A 17,013-nucleotide genomic window follows, 5' to 3' on the forward strand; every position below is an offset into this window, starting at 1 on the left:
CAGTTAAGTTATTGATATCAGCTCCTCCTTCGATTGTTTGTATACAAACGGGGTACCTATTTGCAAAGCTGGAAGTAGAAACAGAGTCTGGCATCTGTTGTCAAACTTAAGAGACCAGAGACTCTGATCTTAAAATACAGCTCTGTGGATTATGATAATCCACCCCCAAGAAGGAAAAAAAGCAGTGCTCACACCCCCATCTTCATACCTCAGTTCCTTACCTGCTTTGCTGAGATTTACAAGAAAAGGGTAGTAAAAGACAGTAGATTTTTTCTATTCATTAATACCAAGGTAAACTGATCAGGACAAACATCATGGTGACATGTCTAAGTCTGTTGATTTATGACTATTTGCAAGACATGTGAACAGCATATAATGTGGAAAAAAAGATGCTAGCATTTGTCTAGTAAAACAATAACAAGTTATAAACAGGTCCTAGTCTTTGTCCCAGTGACCAAAGACAGAGCTGTTCTCTGGCTGAGATTCTTCATCTTTCTCTGACTGATTTTTCATGGAGGTTCTGTGTTCCAGTGGAGGGGCTGATATCTTTTACTTCCTGTTGCAGAATGACATGCTCCATTTCAGCACAGAGCCTGCAGATGTGGCTTTCTTTGAGACCTCCGCACTGCCCCCACCACTCAAGTGAGCAATGTATCAAAGCATTCAGCCTGCAGGGAAATGGGTCTGAGGCTCATTTCCTGCGGATGTTTGCCTGAAACCTCCTGAGGTGTCTTTTCCAAAAAAGAAGGAAGACAGGAAAGGAAAGGAAAGGGAAAGGGAAAGGGAAGGGAAAGGGAAACGGAAAGGAGAAGGGGAAGGAGAAGGGGAAGGGGAAGGGGAAGGGGAAGGGGAAGGAGGAAGGAAGGAAGGAAAGAGAGAGAGAGAAAGAAAGAAAGGAAGGAAGGAAGGGAAAGAAAGAAAGAGAAAAGGGAGGGAGGGAGGGAGGGAGGGAGGGAGGGAAGGAAGGAAGGAAGGAAGGAAGGAAGGAAGGAAGGAAGGAAGGAAGGAAGGAAGGAAGGAAGGAAGGAAGGAAGGAGCCAAGTTCCACAATTTCTAATGCTTCAGATCTCTTTGTAGACAGGAGCCAAGTACTCCCCAAAATTAAAGTGGGTCAAAAAGCAAGGCAGAGCACACCGTCAATCCCCTCAAAAATCTCATGATAGAATTTGCCAGAGACCAAAATCAGCTTTCCACACATCCATGTTTTGATGTTTTTAAAAAAATATACAACCACTTTGAACAACTTTTTGGCACTTTCTTCTAAAGTGCAACACACACCTCCCACACAGCCCAGCAATTGTACACTTCAGTATTTACCCAGCAAAAACGAAAGCGGATATCTGCACGACATTGCATACATAAATGTTCACAGTAACTTTATTCAAAATAGCCAAAAATGGAAACAATCAATGTGCCCACCAAAAGAAGGCTAGATCATTTGTGCTCCATCCACACAATGGATGACATCTCAGCAATCAAAAGGAACAAACTACCGATACATGCGGCAATAGGAATGATCTCAACGACATTGTGCTGAGTGAAAAGGCCAGACCGAAAAGAATACATACTGTGTGATTTCATTTATGTAAAGTACAAAAGCAGGCAAAACTAATCTGTGTTGATAAAAAATCCAAACAGTGGGAGTTTTCTGGAGGAGGGTAGATTGGGGCAGGGAATGAGAAAACTTTCTGGGGTAGTGGAAATGTTCCTTATCTTGGTGGGAATAGCAGTTACATGGGAATGTACATCAGTTCAAACTCAGAAAATGTATATGTAAAATCTGCAAATCCTATTGTATTTAAATTATACTTTAGTTTTTTTTTTTTTAAATATATATATAGGGGGAAAAGAAAGTGAAGAATCCCAATTAAGCAGAAAAGAAGGGGAATAGTCCACGGTTTCTGTGGTAATTTAAACTCCATATTTGGTCTGTGTGTTCAAATGAATTTTTATTACCAAAGGATTATTGAAAGTCATCATCACCAGATGACAGGAAAAAGAAAGAGCAGACAGACCATCCAGAAATAATGTTCCCCATGATTTTTTTAAAGTGCATTTTTCAGTCATTATCTTGAGAGAAAACAAGCAGCTGGGTCTCTTAACAAAGAGGTTTAATAGAATACTGGGAAAAAAAAGAGGGGAGAAATTGAGGCGAACAATGCCTGTTTCAGTGCCAGCCACACAAAACCAAGCCTCGCAAGGTGAAGCCGATGTCTCCTCTCTGCCAGTAACATCGTTAGAGGCATGACACTCGATAATGAAGGGCCCTCTAATTATTGGCGTGATTTGAAGCATATTGTTCAAAACATTCTAAAACCTGAAATTGCAGCAGCAAATGCATTGATGGCCCTCACCCTCATCTGTGAAAATAGATGTAAATGCAAAAGGAAAGAAGATCTGTGGCTCTTCGGGTCTCTGCGTGCATTGTCAATGCACTAACTCTTGCTTCTTTTTCCCTTGTCACTTCAAATTCATCTGGGCTCAAACTGCTGGTTTCAAAGTTTCCATCTGACCTCCAACCCAGTTTGTTCATCTCTTTCTGTCTTCCCGGATTACACAAAATTAGCAAAATACAAGTAATAGACGATTTGAAAGGACATCACAGAACATTCTGAAAAGAAAAAATAAGGGCAGCTTTGGTTTTGTTTAGCAGATTTCTCTCCTCGCCTACGACCACACACATATATGCTGTTTAATTGTAAAATTCAGATGTTGGATGGTGGAGAGGGTAAGCCCAACAAAGAAACACAAAGATGCCTTCTAAATTCTATTTAATCTAAATTAACTGCGTGGCCGACAATACAGGTGCTACTTTTTCCTTAAACATATATATTAGCAGACACAGGCTAAATAAATTCTGTTTAGTGGGAAATGAATTATGTAAATGTAATTTATAGCATTAACGTGGGTTCGTAAATTTAATCCACTCGAACGCAGAAAGGTTTTCGTGCAATGAATATTTCTGAGGTTGTTTAATATGTTAAAATAAATATTGAGCAGCTGACAGAAAAACATGTTCTCTGCATCCCAAAAGCTGTTTTGAAACAATCATTTAAGTGCCTACTGAATATTTACAATCATGAGTTTTTAACTCTTAGGTAAATTTTCTCCCTAAAATATATTCAGGGCGCCATCCATTCAAGCAGCAGGCAGATTCGGATGGCAACAGATCAGAAACGTACACGCCAAGAACACTTTGGGTAAATAAGTGCCACAGTATAAGATGAGGGTGGAAGGGAGGGTTTTTTGTAAAACAGGCCTATTTAATGCCACCTGGAAGGCTGCAGAAAAAGCACAGATACAGGCAAACTTCAGAAATAGCGCAGAGTCAGTTCAGACCACCAAAATACAGCTAATAATTTACTGTGTGACAATAAAGCAAGTCACACAAATTTTTTGGTTTCTCAGTGCATAGAAAAGTTATTGCTGCAGGAGTTTTCCTTAGTTCAACTAAAGATGGTCCTTATCACATGACCATGAAAAATTAGCCTTGCAGATAATTCGAAGGGTGAGAAAAACGGGATTTATCAGGCGAAAAAGAAAAAAGGGAAAACAGGACTCTCTGCAAAGCCAGAGTCCTCAGAGTCCTGCTAGTGTACTTCCCGCCTTGCAGATTAAATCCCAGGTACGAAACCCCAGAACAGGAGAGAGAGGCCAGGCTCCTGCCCACTGCAAAGGGCGCGAACTTCCCACGGCTCCACTCCAGTACACATTCCTCCCAGTGCGCAGGTCGCTGGAGGTTCCGCCAGGGAGCTCTTCCCACCTGGCTGTCTCATTATGTTTAAACTATTCTAAAGTCGATTAAGTGTGCAATAGCATTACATCTAAAAAAATAAGCATACCTTAATTTAAAGATACTTGGTTGCTAAAAAAAAAAAAATGCTAATGATCATCTGAGCTTTCAGCAAGTCATAATCTTTTGGAAGGTGGAGGGTCTTGCCTTAATTTTGATGGTTGCTGACTGATCAGGGTGGTGGTTGCTGAAGGCTGGGATGGCTGGGGCAATTTCTTAGAATAAGACAGCAATGAAATTTGTTGCATCTATTGACTTTTCTTTTCATGAAAACATTCTCTGTAGCATGCAAGGCTGTTTGGTAACATTTTACCCACAGTAGAACTTCTCTCAAAATTGGAGTCAACCATCTCAAACACTGCCACTTCTTTATCAACTAAGTTTATGTAATGTTTTAAATCCTTTGTTGTCATTTCAACAATGTTCACTGCACCTCCACAGGAGTAGATTCCATCTCAAGAAACCACTTTCTTTGTTCATCCGTAAGAAGGAATTCCTCATCCTTTCAAGTTTTCCATGAGACTGCAGCAATTCAATCACATCTTCAGTCTCCACTTCTAATTCTAGTTCTCTTGCTACTTCCACCACCTCTGCAGTTCCTTCCCCCGCTGGAGTCTTGAATCCCTCAAAGTCATCCATGGGCGTTGGAATCAACTTCTTCCAAACTCCTGTCAATGTTGACGACATTTTGATCTCCTCCCATGAATCACAAATGTTCTTTTTTTTTTTTTTTTGGAGATGGAGTCTTGCTCTGTCACCCAGGTTGCAGTGCAGTGGCATGATCACAGCTAACTGCAGCCTCAATCACCTGAGCTCAAGCAACTGTCCGACCTCAGCCCCCTAAGTAGCTGGGACCGCAGACACAGGCCACCATGCCTGGCTAATTATTATTATTATTGTTATTTGTAGAGATGAAGTCTCACTATGTTGCCCAAGCTGGTCTGAAACTTCCTCCTGCCTCAGCCTCCCAAAGTGCTGGGATTACAGGCCTGAACCATTGTGCCCAGCCGTTAAATGTTCTTAATGACATCTAGAATAATAAATCCTTCTCCGAAGGTTTTTTATATGCCCAGATCCATCAGAGAAATCGTGATCTATGACAGTTATAGACTTACAAAATGTATTTCTTAAATAAGAAGACTTGCAAGTCAATACTACTCCTTAATCAATGGGCTGCAGAATGGATGTGGTGTTAGCAGGTACGAAACCAATATTGATCTCCTTGTACATCTCCCTCAGAGCTCTTGGGTGACCAGGTGCATTGTCAATGAGCAGTAATATTTTGGAAAAAAAATCTTTTTTTCTGCTGGGTAAGTCTCAACAGTGATCATAACCCATTTAGTAAACCAAGCTGTAAACACATGCGCTGTCATCTGGGCTTTGTTATTCCACTTACAGAGCACAGGCAGAGTAGTTAGCATAATTCTGAAGAGCTCTAGGATTTGGGGAATGGTAAATGAGCTTTCAACTTTAGGTCACCCACTGCGTTATTCCCCAACAAGAGAGTCAGCCCGTCCTTTGAAGCTTCAGACCCAGGCATTGACTTGTTCTCTCGAGCTATGAAAGTCCCAGACGGCATCTTCTTCCAAGATAAGGCTGTTTCGTCTATACTGAAAATCTGTGGTTTAGTGTAGATGGTGAAGGTGGTGATATAGTTTGGGTATTTGTCCCGGCCCAAATCTCATGCTGAATTGTAAGCCCCGGTGTTGGAGGTGGGGCCTGGTGGGTGGTGGCTGGGCCATGGAGAAGAACCCTCTGGGCTTGTTGCCCTCTTCAAGATAGTGAGTTTTCGCAAGATCTGGTTGTTTAAAAGTGTGTGGCACCTCCCTTCGCTCTCTCTTTCTCCTGCTTTCACCATGTGAAGTGCCTGCTCCCACTTGCCTTCCACCGTAAGTAAACACTTCCTGAGGCCTCCCCAGAAGCAGATGCCAGCACGATGTCTCCTGCACAGTCTGAAGAATCAGGATCCAATTAAACCTCTTTTCTTATAAATTACCCGGTCTCATGTATTTTTTCATAGCAATGGAAGAACAGCCTGATACAGGTGGCTTCATCAGTGATCTTAGCTAGATCTTCTGGGTGACTCACTGCAGCTTCTCCACCAGCACTTCCTGCCTCACCTTGTGCTTTTATGTTACGGAGATGGCTTCTTTCCTTATACCTTGAGAACCAGTTACTGCCGGCTTCACACTTTTCTTCTACAGTTTCTTTGCCTCTCTCAGCCTTCATAGAATTGAAGCGATTTAGGGCCTTACTCTAAATTTGGCTTTGGTTTAATACTTATGCCTAGCATTCCATTACTGGAACGCTAGGCATGTGGGAGTTACTTATATGCTACTGCTCAAGATCATTGCCAAGGTCTGATTGCAAAAATTCAAAAAATTGCAACCTCAGGCATAAATGGGTTAAGGCAGTGTTGTGACTGGTTTTCTGTTCTATCCAGACCACTATAACTTTCTCCCTACCGGCAATAAGGTTCTTTGGCTTTCATATCATTCGTGTGTTTGCAGGAGTAGCACTTCTAATTTCCTTCAAGAACTTTTCCTTTGCATCCTCCATTTGGTTGTTTTGGCCTGTCTCAGTTTTTAACATGCCCTTTTCACTCACTAAGTTTAAGCATTTCTAGCTTTCAATTTAAAGTGAGAGACATGGGACTCTTCATTTCACTTGAACGCTGAGAGTCCATTGTAGGGTTACTAATGGGTCTACCTTCCATATTTTTGTGTCTCAGGGAATAGGGACTCTGGGGGAGAGAAAGAGAGATGGGGGAACAGGTGGAGGAGCAGTCAAGTACAATAGTACCACCACATGATTGCTCATAGATCACCAGAACAGATATAACAATAAGAAAAAGCTTGAAATATTGTGACAGTTACAACAATGTGACATGGTGGCATGAAATGAACACACGCTGGTGGAAAACGATGCCAACAGACTTGCTCCAAGCTTAGATGATACAAACCTTCAATGTAGAAATGCAGTATCTGTGAAGCACAATAAAAAGAGGTATGCCTCTCTTTGGGGAGCTTTGTGCTACCCCGAAACCCTCACCATTCATTGGTCACCTTGCTGAAGCATTTATAATGGTGACTCGAATATTAAAGGGAAAAGGAGGGAGCAATTTAGAAGTGTTTCCTTTAAGAGGGTAAACAACTTTAAACAGGTATTTTAAAAAATAATTTCAACTTTTATTTTAGATTCAGGAAGTACATGTGCAGGTTTGTCCCGTGTGTATTGCATAATGCTGAGATTTGGGATATGAATGATCTCATCACCCAGGTAGTGAGCATAACATCTAATATAGGAAGTTTTTCAGCCCTTGTCTCTCTCCCGCCCTTCCCCTCTCTAGTAGTCTGCAGTATCCATTGTTCCATCTTTATGTCCATGAGGATCCAATGCTTAGCTCCCACTTATAAGTGAGAACATGCAGTATTTGGTTTTCTGTTTGTATGTTAATTCACTTAGGATAATAGCTTCCAGTTGCATCCACGTTGCTACAAAGGACGACTTCATTCTTTTTTATGACTGCATAGTATTCCATGGTGTATATGTACCACATTTTCTTTATCCATCCACTGCTGGACCCATAGGTTGATTCAATGTCTTTGCTATTAAACAATGTACTTTAAAAAACAGAACTAAAGAGTATGGGATAAAAATTACTCATACTGCTCTTTGGGAGAGAAGAGAGCATGTAAAGTCCTATAGGTAGTATTTATAAGATTACAAGCCAGGAGACTAGGGGGAGCATCAATTTTTTACTCAAATATGGATGCCACTCTCCCTGCTTTCCCAGAAAGGCCTTTTTGTGGCCATCAGGTGGGATTATGGGTATGGGAGCATTTCACAGACTCTAGCATCTTGATTAGGAAGGTTTGTTGCTTTTTATTTGGGAAGTGGTCTTTGCTTCTCAGATTGATAGTATCAGGTCAGAAAGTTCCTTGAGAAAAAAAAATGAAGCCTCTGTGAATGGTTTCTTCATGAATTTTCTTCCTCAAGTTCCCATTACTGTTTTTGTAGCCCTCTCTGGGAGCACTGGTTGTAGACTTCTCAAAAGAAGCAAAAACTTTGTCTTACTCATATATCCCCCAGCCAGAGTCTTGAGTATATCTGGGGGATATATCTATCCCCCAGACTCTTGGATCAGGCCAGGCACTCATGGCAGGCAGTGGGGAATTAACTTAAGTCTCGCCTCCCAATCCCTACCCTCAGGACTGGGTTATTCCCACAGCTTTTATTCTCAAAGGCTTTTGACTTCTAGGACTTAAAGAGAAGGGAAAGGAGATACAAGCAAAAATGTCTGTGCTTTAGGCAGATGTCTACTTGGAGTACAGAACTTTGAGCCCTCACCTCTGGACTTGCTTGCAAAGATGAAGCACAGGCAACAGGCACAAGAACAATGTCCTACGAGCCACAGGGAATTCGCATGTTTCCATAAGGAAACACAGCTCGCTATGTCCATCCCATTTGCAAAATCCATTTAATTAACCTTCCTAAGATGAGTATAAGCCGGAAAAAATCGACACAAAAAGACAAGATGTTGATAAAGATTAAAAGCTTCTTAAAGCAAGGGTTAACGTACGCAAGCATTGGATCTATTAAATGTTGAAATCAAAGACTTTTCAGAGGCTCTGCCATCTTGAAATTATAATAGGATTAAATGAGAAAACATGATTTGATACAAAACTTCTCTCCATACATACAGCTTTTTAGGAACACATTATACATGAAAATGAAGCAAAGTTTTATTGCCCAAAGTCACATACTGCCCTTAAGTAGGGTCCCCTTGGGCTGCAACAGTATGACTTTAATAGGACTAGATATGGTGGGTAGTATTAAGAACACACTGCACTGTCCAACAGAGTGGCTAACAGCCACGTGTGGCTCTTTAATTTTTTAATTAGTTTAAATTATATTTAAAATTCAGTTCCTCAATTGCATTAGCCGCATGCCGAATGATCAATAGCCAGGTGTGGCTACTGGCTGCCTTATACCACAAAGAGAAAACATTTCCATCACCATGGGAAGTCCTATCCGGCAGCACTAACCTATAGCAAACACGAAATGACAACTTTCTATATCAAGGAGAAAGTGCTTAGTACTTAGTATTCAGAGCTTAGAGAAAAGCTTACTAGACATCAAAGAGATTTAGAGACAATATTGAATAAATTAAAGTGATGAAGATTAGATTTACCTTAAAATACACAGACGTTTTTAAGTGGGTTACACTTACAAGTAACTGATAAGCTTTCAAAAATAGCTAACATAAAAATAATTTTCTTAAAGTATGTTTAAAAATAGTTCACCCTTAAAGTTGGCTTCCTCTAGTTTTTCTTGGTCAACACCTTAGCATTTGCAAAGTGTTTTACAGTTTCATGTGCAGGCTCTTGGTCCTCAGGGTCACTGCATGTGGTTGTTCAGGTTGCATACCCAACAACTCTGAGGACATCATCTGTATAGGCTGCCACGTGAACTCTGGAAGACTGCAGCGTCCAAGCTGCACAGAAACATACAGCAGCTCTGGGCTCCCTCACAGCAATCTAATTTACAACATTGCTCGATATCACACAATCAGCAATTAGTAAGATGAGGATTTGGAACTCAAATTTTTCTAAATCCAAAAATTCCTTTTGACCACAGCATCCTAGCTACTGAATAGGTAATCAAATGAGAATTAACACCAAAAAAAAAGTGTGCTTTTGTTTCCATAGCATCAAGCTTCACCAGGAACCCAGTTGCTTTGCTGGAATTGGAGATGTGAGACGCTGAGAGCATTGGAGAGCTTCTTTTCAAAGACACACTTTTTTTTTTTTTTTGAGATGGAGTCTCACTTTGTCGTCCAGGCTGGAGTGCAGTGGCTCGATCTCACTGCAACCTCTGCCTCTTGAGTTCAAGCGATTCTCCTGCATCGACCTCCCGAGTAGCTGGGATTACAGGTACCCACCACCACACCCGGTTAACTTTTTGTATTTTCAGTAAAGACGGGGGTTCAACTTGTTGGTCAGGCGGGTCTTGAACTCCTGACCTCATGATATGCCCACCTCGGCCTCCCAAAGTGCTGGAAATACAGGCGTGAGCCACCACATCTGGCCAAAGACACACTTTTTTTTTTTCATTTTTTTTATTATACTTTAAGTTCTAGGGTGCATGTGCACAACATGCAGGTTTGTTACATAGGTATACACGTGCCATGTTGGTGTGCTGCACCCATCAACTCATCATTTACATTAGGTATTTCTCCCAACACTATCCCTCCCCCAGCCCCCGACTCCCCAACAGGCACTGGTGTGTGATGTTCCCCACCTTGTGTCTATGTGTTCTCATTGTTCAACTCCCACTTATGAGTGAGAACATGCGGTGTTTCATTTTCTTGTGATAGTTTGCTGAAAATGATGGTTTCCAGCTTCATCCATGTCCCTGCAAAGCCCGTGAACTCATCCTTTTTTATGGCTGCATAGTATTCCATGATGTATATGTGCCACATTTTCTTAATCCAGTCTATTACTGATGGACGTTTGGGTTGATTCCAAGTCTTTGCTGTTGTGAATAGTGCAAAGACATACATTTTAAAGGGATAGAAAGTAATTGTCATTTGAACATTTTCCTTCCACCTAAATGTTGAGGGTGGGGAACAATGTAAATCTGCCCTTGTCCTGGGTATCCAAGAAGAGATAATGCTCAGATGAAAATGTTTCCAAGCCGGGTCTGGTGGCTCACGCCTGTAATCCCAGCACTTTGCAAGGCCAAGGCAGGCGGATTGCCTGAGCTCAGGAGTTTAAGGCCAGTCTGGGCAACATGATGAAACCCTGTATCTACTAAAATACAAAAAAATTAGCCAGGCATGGTGGCGGGCACCTGTAATCCAGCTACTAGGGAGGCTGAAGCAGGAGAATCGCTAGAACCAGGGAGGCGCAGGTTGCAGTGAGCTGAGATCGTGCCACTGCACTCCCGCCTGGGCAACAGAGCGAGATTCTCTCCAAAAAATTAAAAAAGAAAATGTTTCCAGCCTTTTGTACATGCACATTGATGTGTGTTTAGAAAACAACACTGCAAACAATCCTATAAATAATAGAGTAGTACAGGGCCTGTCTCCCAAAGAACTCAGGAAACGTGGAAGGCATTATCTCATTAAGGCTGACAGCTGCCTCACTGGTGCCAGGGAGTAGTAACCTCAATTGAACTTTTACATGCTTTAGCTACCAGAGGGAGGGAACGAATCTCAATTACCCACGGAGGCTGGTCAGCTCTGTGGCTGAAATAGGACACTGGAAGTTGAGGCTGCAAAGCTCTTGTAAACAGGACTCCTCCCAGCCCTCAGGGCACAAGATCAGCTATGAGGGGGCAAAACTCGTTTCTTGGAAGTCCAACCAGGAGCACTCAGACTGGCCAGAAACCACTGGGGTGGCATCTTTAGGTCTGGGAGGGCCAACCAGGAAAGGAAAGGGGAGCAGGTAGTGACACACGCAGCAGGGGAAGGACAGCGCCAGCAGCTGACAGTGCCTGCCGCCACAGACCCCTCCTCTGGCTCCAGAGTGTTCCAGTCTCATGTTCGCTGCTCTCTTGTGATCTGAATCACCAGCCTTGAAATGCCACAGGGCAGCTCTCTCTCACACATACACACACACACATGCACACACACACACACACGCACACACACACACACACACACAGGCTGTAGGGCTCTATCCCTCACCTGGTCTGCTGATGACTACACCAGACGCTCCCAGTGCCCTGTTCATATCCCATCACCTATACCACTGCTGGGCACACAGCACCTTCCAAAACCAGCACCTGCATTCATTTGCCTCAGCGCTTTCACTGGCTCTTGGAACCAGCTTGGACGCCTAATAACAGTCTGGTAGTGCCATGGAATTAACACCCTGGGAGCAGCCCTTGTCCAATTATAAACACCCCAGCTCTCTTGGCACGCAGTGTTTCCCCACTGGCTTCAGCTTCGGCTGCCCACACAGGTGACTTGCTTGAAAACACACCATTTACCGGCTGCTTTCCCCAACCAGTATCACTTCTCCACTCCCCCACATATATTTCCTTCAGTAGCTTATTTCAGGATCTGCTTCTAGGGTACACAAATTCAGATGACAATCCAGCAAAAAAATCCTCAAAGCCACAGATGTCCTTTCTGTCTCTGCTCTGCTCTCCTTCCCTTTCACCCCTACGCCGGGCGGGCAGACTTCTCTTTTGTAGACCCTGTGGACGGCTTATAGTTGGCTACTATGCACTGGTATTGCCATTGGGATGTTTTTTGCTGGCATCTGTTCTGATTGGTCAGTGCCTGCCTTAAATATTTTGATGATCACCCCTGACCCTATGTCACATCCCTCATCTACCATCGAGCCACCAGGATTGTGGCTGTGCTGTCACAGGTGGAAGGAGTGTCTTCTCTACACTCAGGAAAACCCTCTGAGCTGGGTGCCTCACTCTCAGTTCTTGATGTATTAAAGCTGGGACATAAAAGTTAAAGATGCCATCCAGCTGGGACTAGGAATGGGTTAGGGGCAGGGTTTATTACACAGTACCAAGACTGTGAGAGGTAATGCGAGAGAAGAAGGGCTACAGAGTTGTCAGGAGATGCAACATATGTACTAACACTTAGCAGAACATGGACTGACCTTGTAAGTCATGGGTCTGTTCAACAGAACATCCAGTCTCCCACCAAGCAGTAAGGGTTGGGGTAGGATCGGGATCCAGGTGACCTCTTGTGCTGACCCTTGCGTGATCTATACTATGTATAGCGTGAACACTCTGCAAGCTACCTCAGTGTCAAGTTCACTGTGAAAGGCAGCCTAAGATGCAGGAAGAATCTCTGACCTGCTGCCAAGTAGACCTTAGGCAAGCCTCTTAATCACACCCTAGTTCCACATCTCTCAAATGGAAAGACAACAAATGTTACCTCCTCTGTGAAGCCTTCCTTGATGGGGACAATAGAGAGAATCAGACTGAAGGTGCTATGCTCTGATTGGTCACCCTAAACCTGGCCCCACTGCGGCTGGCTGGGCAACCCTGGACAGGTACTTCACCCCTCTGTGCCTGGAGCTCCTCTTCTGAATAATGGCGGAAGTAATGGTACCCAGGTCACAGAATTACTGGAGAGAAGTAAATTAAGTCACTGAGCTCATGCCTCGCAGAGAAGCTCGGTATGTTATTAGCTAATATTGCTTCTGTTGTGATGGTTAACCTCTAAGTTTCCACGGCGTTTGGGACACACCGCCACTCTAGCACTAAAGAACTGGTGTTGTTGTAGTCCCAGCACTTTGGGAGGCCGAGGCAGGCGAATTATCTGAGGTCAGGAGTTCGAGAACAGTCTGGAAAACATGGTGAAACCATGTCTCTACTAAAAGTACAAAAATTAGCCGGGCATGGTGGTACATGCCTGTAATCCCAGCTACTCAGAAGATTGAGGCAGGAGAATTGCTCAAGCCCGGGAGGCAGAGGTTGCAGTGAGCCAAGATCGTGCCACTGCACTCCAGCCTGGCCAACAGAGCAAGACTCTTCTCAATAAATAAATAAATAAAAGAACTGGTGTTGTACTCCATCCTCTCCTTTGGGTGGATACGAGTGTCATTCATTTTTGGATCCCCAGTGTCTGACCCAATGCTTAACTCAACTCAGTACAATGTAATGGGATAATGTTTTGAAAAGTATCAAGGTATTTTTCTCTTTTGCTTTTCTGAATAAGTGTCCATTTGCCCGTGGGAAAATTAGGATTTGCTACAGAGGTAAAGTACAGAGTCATATGCAGCTTCTAGCAGGCAAATCAGGATTTGGCAGCAAGATAAGAGCCGTACAAGTCAGGCTACCTCCTCCAGAGAGGATTTTCCAAATTCTTTTATGTCCCAGTTTTAATACGTCAAGAACCAAGCCTGAGGCACCCAGCTCAGAGGATTTTCCTGAGTGTGGAGAAGACACTCATTCCAGCACAGCCACAATCCTGGTGGCTTAATGGTAGAAGAGGGATGTGACATAGGGTCAGAGGTGATCATCAAAATATTTAATACAGGCACTGACCAATCAGAACAGACGCCGGCCAGAAACATCCCAATGGCAATATCAGCAATACAAAATACAAGTTATAAGCCATCCACAGGGGCTACAAAAGAGAAGACTGCCTCTTACCCAGGGATGAGAGGGAAGGAGATCAGAGACAGGCAGACACATCAAGCAGTCAGACATGTTCTCGTGATTTTCAGGAGAGAGGCCAAGTCTTTGGCAACAAGTGAGGGAGAGTGTCTCTCAAGCCAGGGTTTGGCCACACCAAGTCAGTGGTACCTTACGGCCAGCTAGAGGAAGATCAAAGTGCTCTGTTGAATAGATCTATGACCTCCAAGGCCATGTCCATGTTCTTCTGAGGTTTATTACATATGTTGCATCTTCTGACAACTCAGCAGCCTTTTTTCTCAGGCACTACCTCATAATCTAGGTGCTACATAATAAACCCTTCTCCTATCCCACTCCTAGTCCCAGCTAAGTGGCATCTTTAACTATAGCCAGCTACCAGAGCAAACCTATAAAAGTATCCCAGGTAATATCCAGAATCTACAAAGAACTTAAACAAATGTACAAGGAAAAAAAAAAAACCATCAAAAAGTGGGAGAAGGATATGAACAGACACTTCTCAAAAGAAGACATTTATGTGGCCAACAAACATAGGAAAAAAAGCTCATCATCACTGGTCATTAGAGAAATTCAAATCAAAACCAAGATGAAATACTATATCATGCCAGTTAGAATGGCAATCATTAAAAAGTCAGGAAACAACAGATGTTGTAGAGGATGTGAAGAAACAGGAATGCTTTTACACTGCTGGTGGGAGTGTAAATTAGTTCAACCATTGTGGAAGACAGTGTGGTGATTCCTCAAGGATCTAGAACCAGAAATACTATTTGACCCAGCAATCCCATTACTGGGTATACACCCAAAGAATTTAAATCATTCTACTATAAAGGCACATGCACACGTATGTTTATTGCAGCACTGTTCACAATAGCAAAGACTTGGAACCAACCCAAATGCCCATAGTGATAGACTGGATAAATAAAATGTGGCACATATACACCATGGAATACTATGCAGCACTAACAAAGGATAAGTTCATGTCTTTTGCAGGGACATGTATGAAGCTGGAAACTATTCTCAGCAAACTAACACAAGAACAGAAAACCAAGCACCGCATGTTCTCACTCATAAGTGGGAGCTGAACAATGAGAACACATGGACACAGGGAAGGGAACATCACACACTGGGGCCTGTCATGGGGTGAGGGGCTAGGGGAGGGATAGGATTAGGAGAAATACCTAATGTAGATGACAGACTGATGGGTGCAGCAAACCACCATGGCATGTGTATACCTATGTAACAAACCTGCCCGTTCTCCACATGTATCTCAGAACTTAAAGTATAATTAAAAAAAAAAAAAAAAAGTATGCCAGAGGTCCCCAAGACCAACCCCTGGTTTGATGACTCACTAAGAGGATTCACAGGACTCAGCAAAGAGTAATAATCATGGCACATTCGTCTATTCTCACGCTGCTATGAAGAAATACCCAAGATTGGGTAGTGTATACAGAAAGGAAGTTTAATTGACTCGCAACTCCACATGGCTGGGGAGCCCTCAGGAAACTTACAATCATGGTGGAAGGCACCTCTTCACAGTGCAGTAGGAGAGGGAATGAGTGCCAGCAGGGGAAATGCCAGATGCTTGTAAAACCATCAGATCTTGTGAGAACTCACTCACTATCATGAGAACAGCATGGAGAAAACCGACCTCATGCTTCAATTACCCCCGACAGGGTCCCTCACATGACACGTGAGGATTATGGGATTACAGTTCAAGATGAGATTTGGATGGGGACACAAAGCCAAACGATATCACATGGCTATGATTTTTCATCCCAAAAGGATGCAAAGCAAAACCAGCAAGGGAAAAGACACATGGAACAAAGTCTGCAGGAAATAGACACAGGCTGCTAAAAGTCCTCTCCTGGTGGAATCGCACAGGACATGCTTATCTCTTCCAGCAATGAGCCATGACAACACTCATAAAATGTTGTCTACCAGAGAAGCTCAGACAAGACTTGACACCCAGAGCTTTCATCGGAACTGGTCACATATGCACCCCTGGCCTAGTAGGTACCAAAATTCCAGACTCCCAGAAGGAAAGCAGGTATTCTGCATAAACGACATTGTTGGTACAATGCAGGCACTGTGAGCCTCTATTATCAGCTTTGGAAATGGTGGGAATCCCCTCAAATCCAAGTTCCCTAACACCAGCCAAGGAACAACCTTGCAAGCAGGTCTTTCTAAAGACAGCAACCTTGGGGTTGCTATGTTAAGTGTTTTCTGCAGTAAAGGTTATAGGGTGAAAAAGTAAAGATAGCTCAACAGTGTCTTTTTTGTCACTATTATCCATTAAGTGGGGCTATGGGCTGAGTTGAGTCCTCCCAAAATTCGTATGTTGACAACCTAACCCCCAGTACCTCAGAATGTGACCGTTTTTGGAGACAGCCTTTTTAAAGAGGTAGTTACATTAAAATGAGGTCACTAGAGTGGACCCTAATCCAATAGGACTGATGTCCTTATGAGAAGAGGAGATTAGAACACAGACACATGCGGGCAGAAGACTGTGTGAAAACACCAAGGGAAGACAGCCCACTATAAGCCTTAGAAGAAACACCACTGCAGACACCTTGATCTCAGGATCGTGAGGAAATAAATTTCTGTTATTTAAGTCCCACAGTCTGAGGTACTTTGTTATGGCGCCACTAGCAAACCATCCAAGTTGGCAAAATGGAATCTGAGCTTGGATAACCCACATCAGATCATTATTTATAACTATTGAAAATGTGGTCATTTAAAAAATAACAATAAGTTGCATTTCTTGGATTTCCCCCATACTATATTCACATGCCATGCTGTAGCTAGAACAAGTTGAGGCAGACGGGTTCAGGGCCCCACCCAAACCCCTTTAGCCAACCCCAGAGGTCACTTCAAACAAATCCTGAATACACCATCAGTCTCCTGGGTCTCTCCACCTCAGAACTGTGTGCAGGTGCCCCGTAGGTGCCGGACACACCTTAGAGTCAATGTTCCAGAGGTGACCTTCCATTCATGACTTTCCTGTCAGAGGGGACAGGAGTTGGTGGTTCAACACCCTGGTTTTCTCTTTTCAGCAACAGACTTCTGAGGTGCACTCAACAGACTCT

This window comes from Papio anubis, chromosome 13 (assembly GCF_008728515.1).
Source record: "Papio anubis isolate 15944 chromosome 13, Panubis1.0, whole genome shotgun sequence".
In the NCBI taxonomy this organism is placed as follows: domain Eukaryota; kingdom Metazoa; phylum Chordata; class Mammalia; order Primates; family Cercopithecidae; genus Papio; species Papio anubis.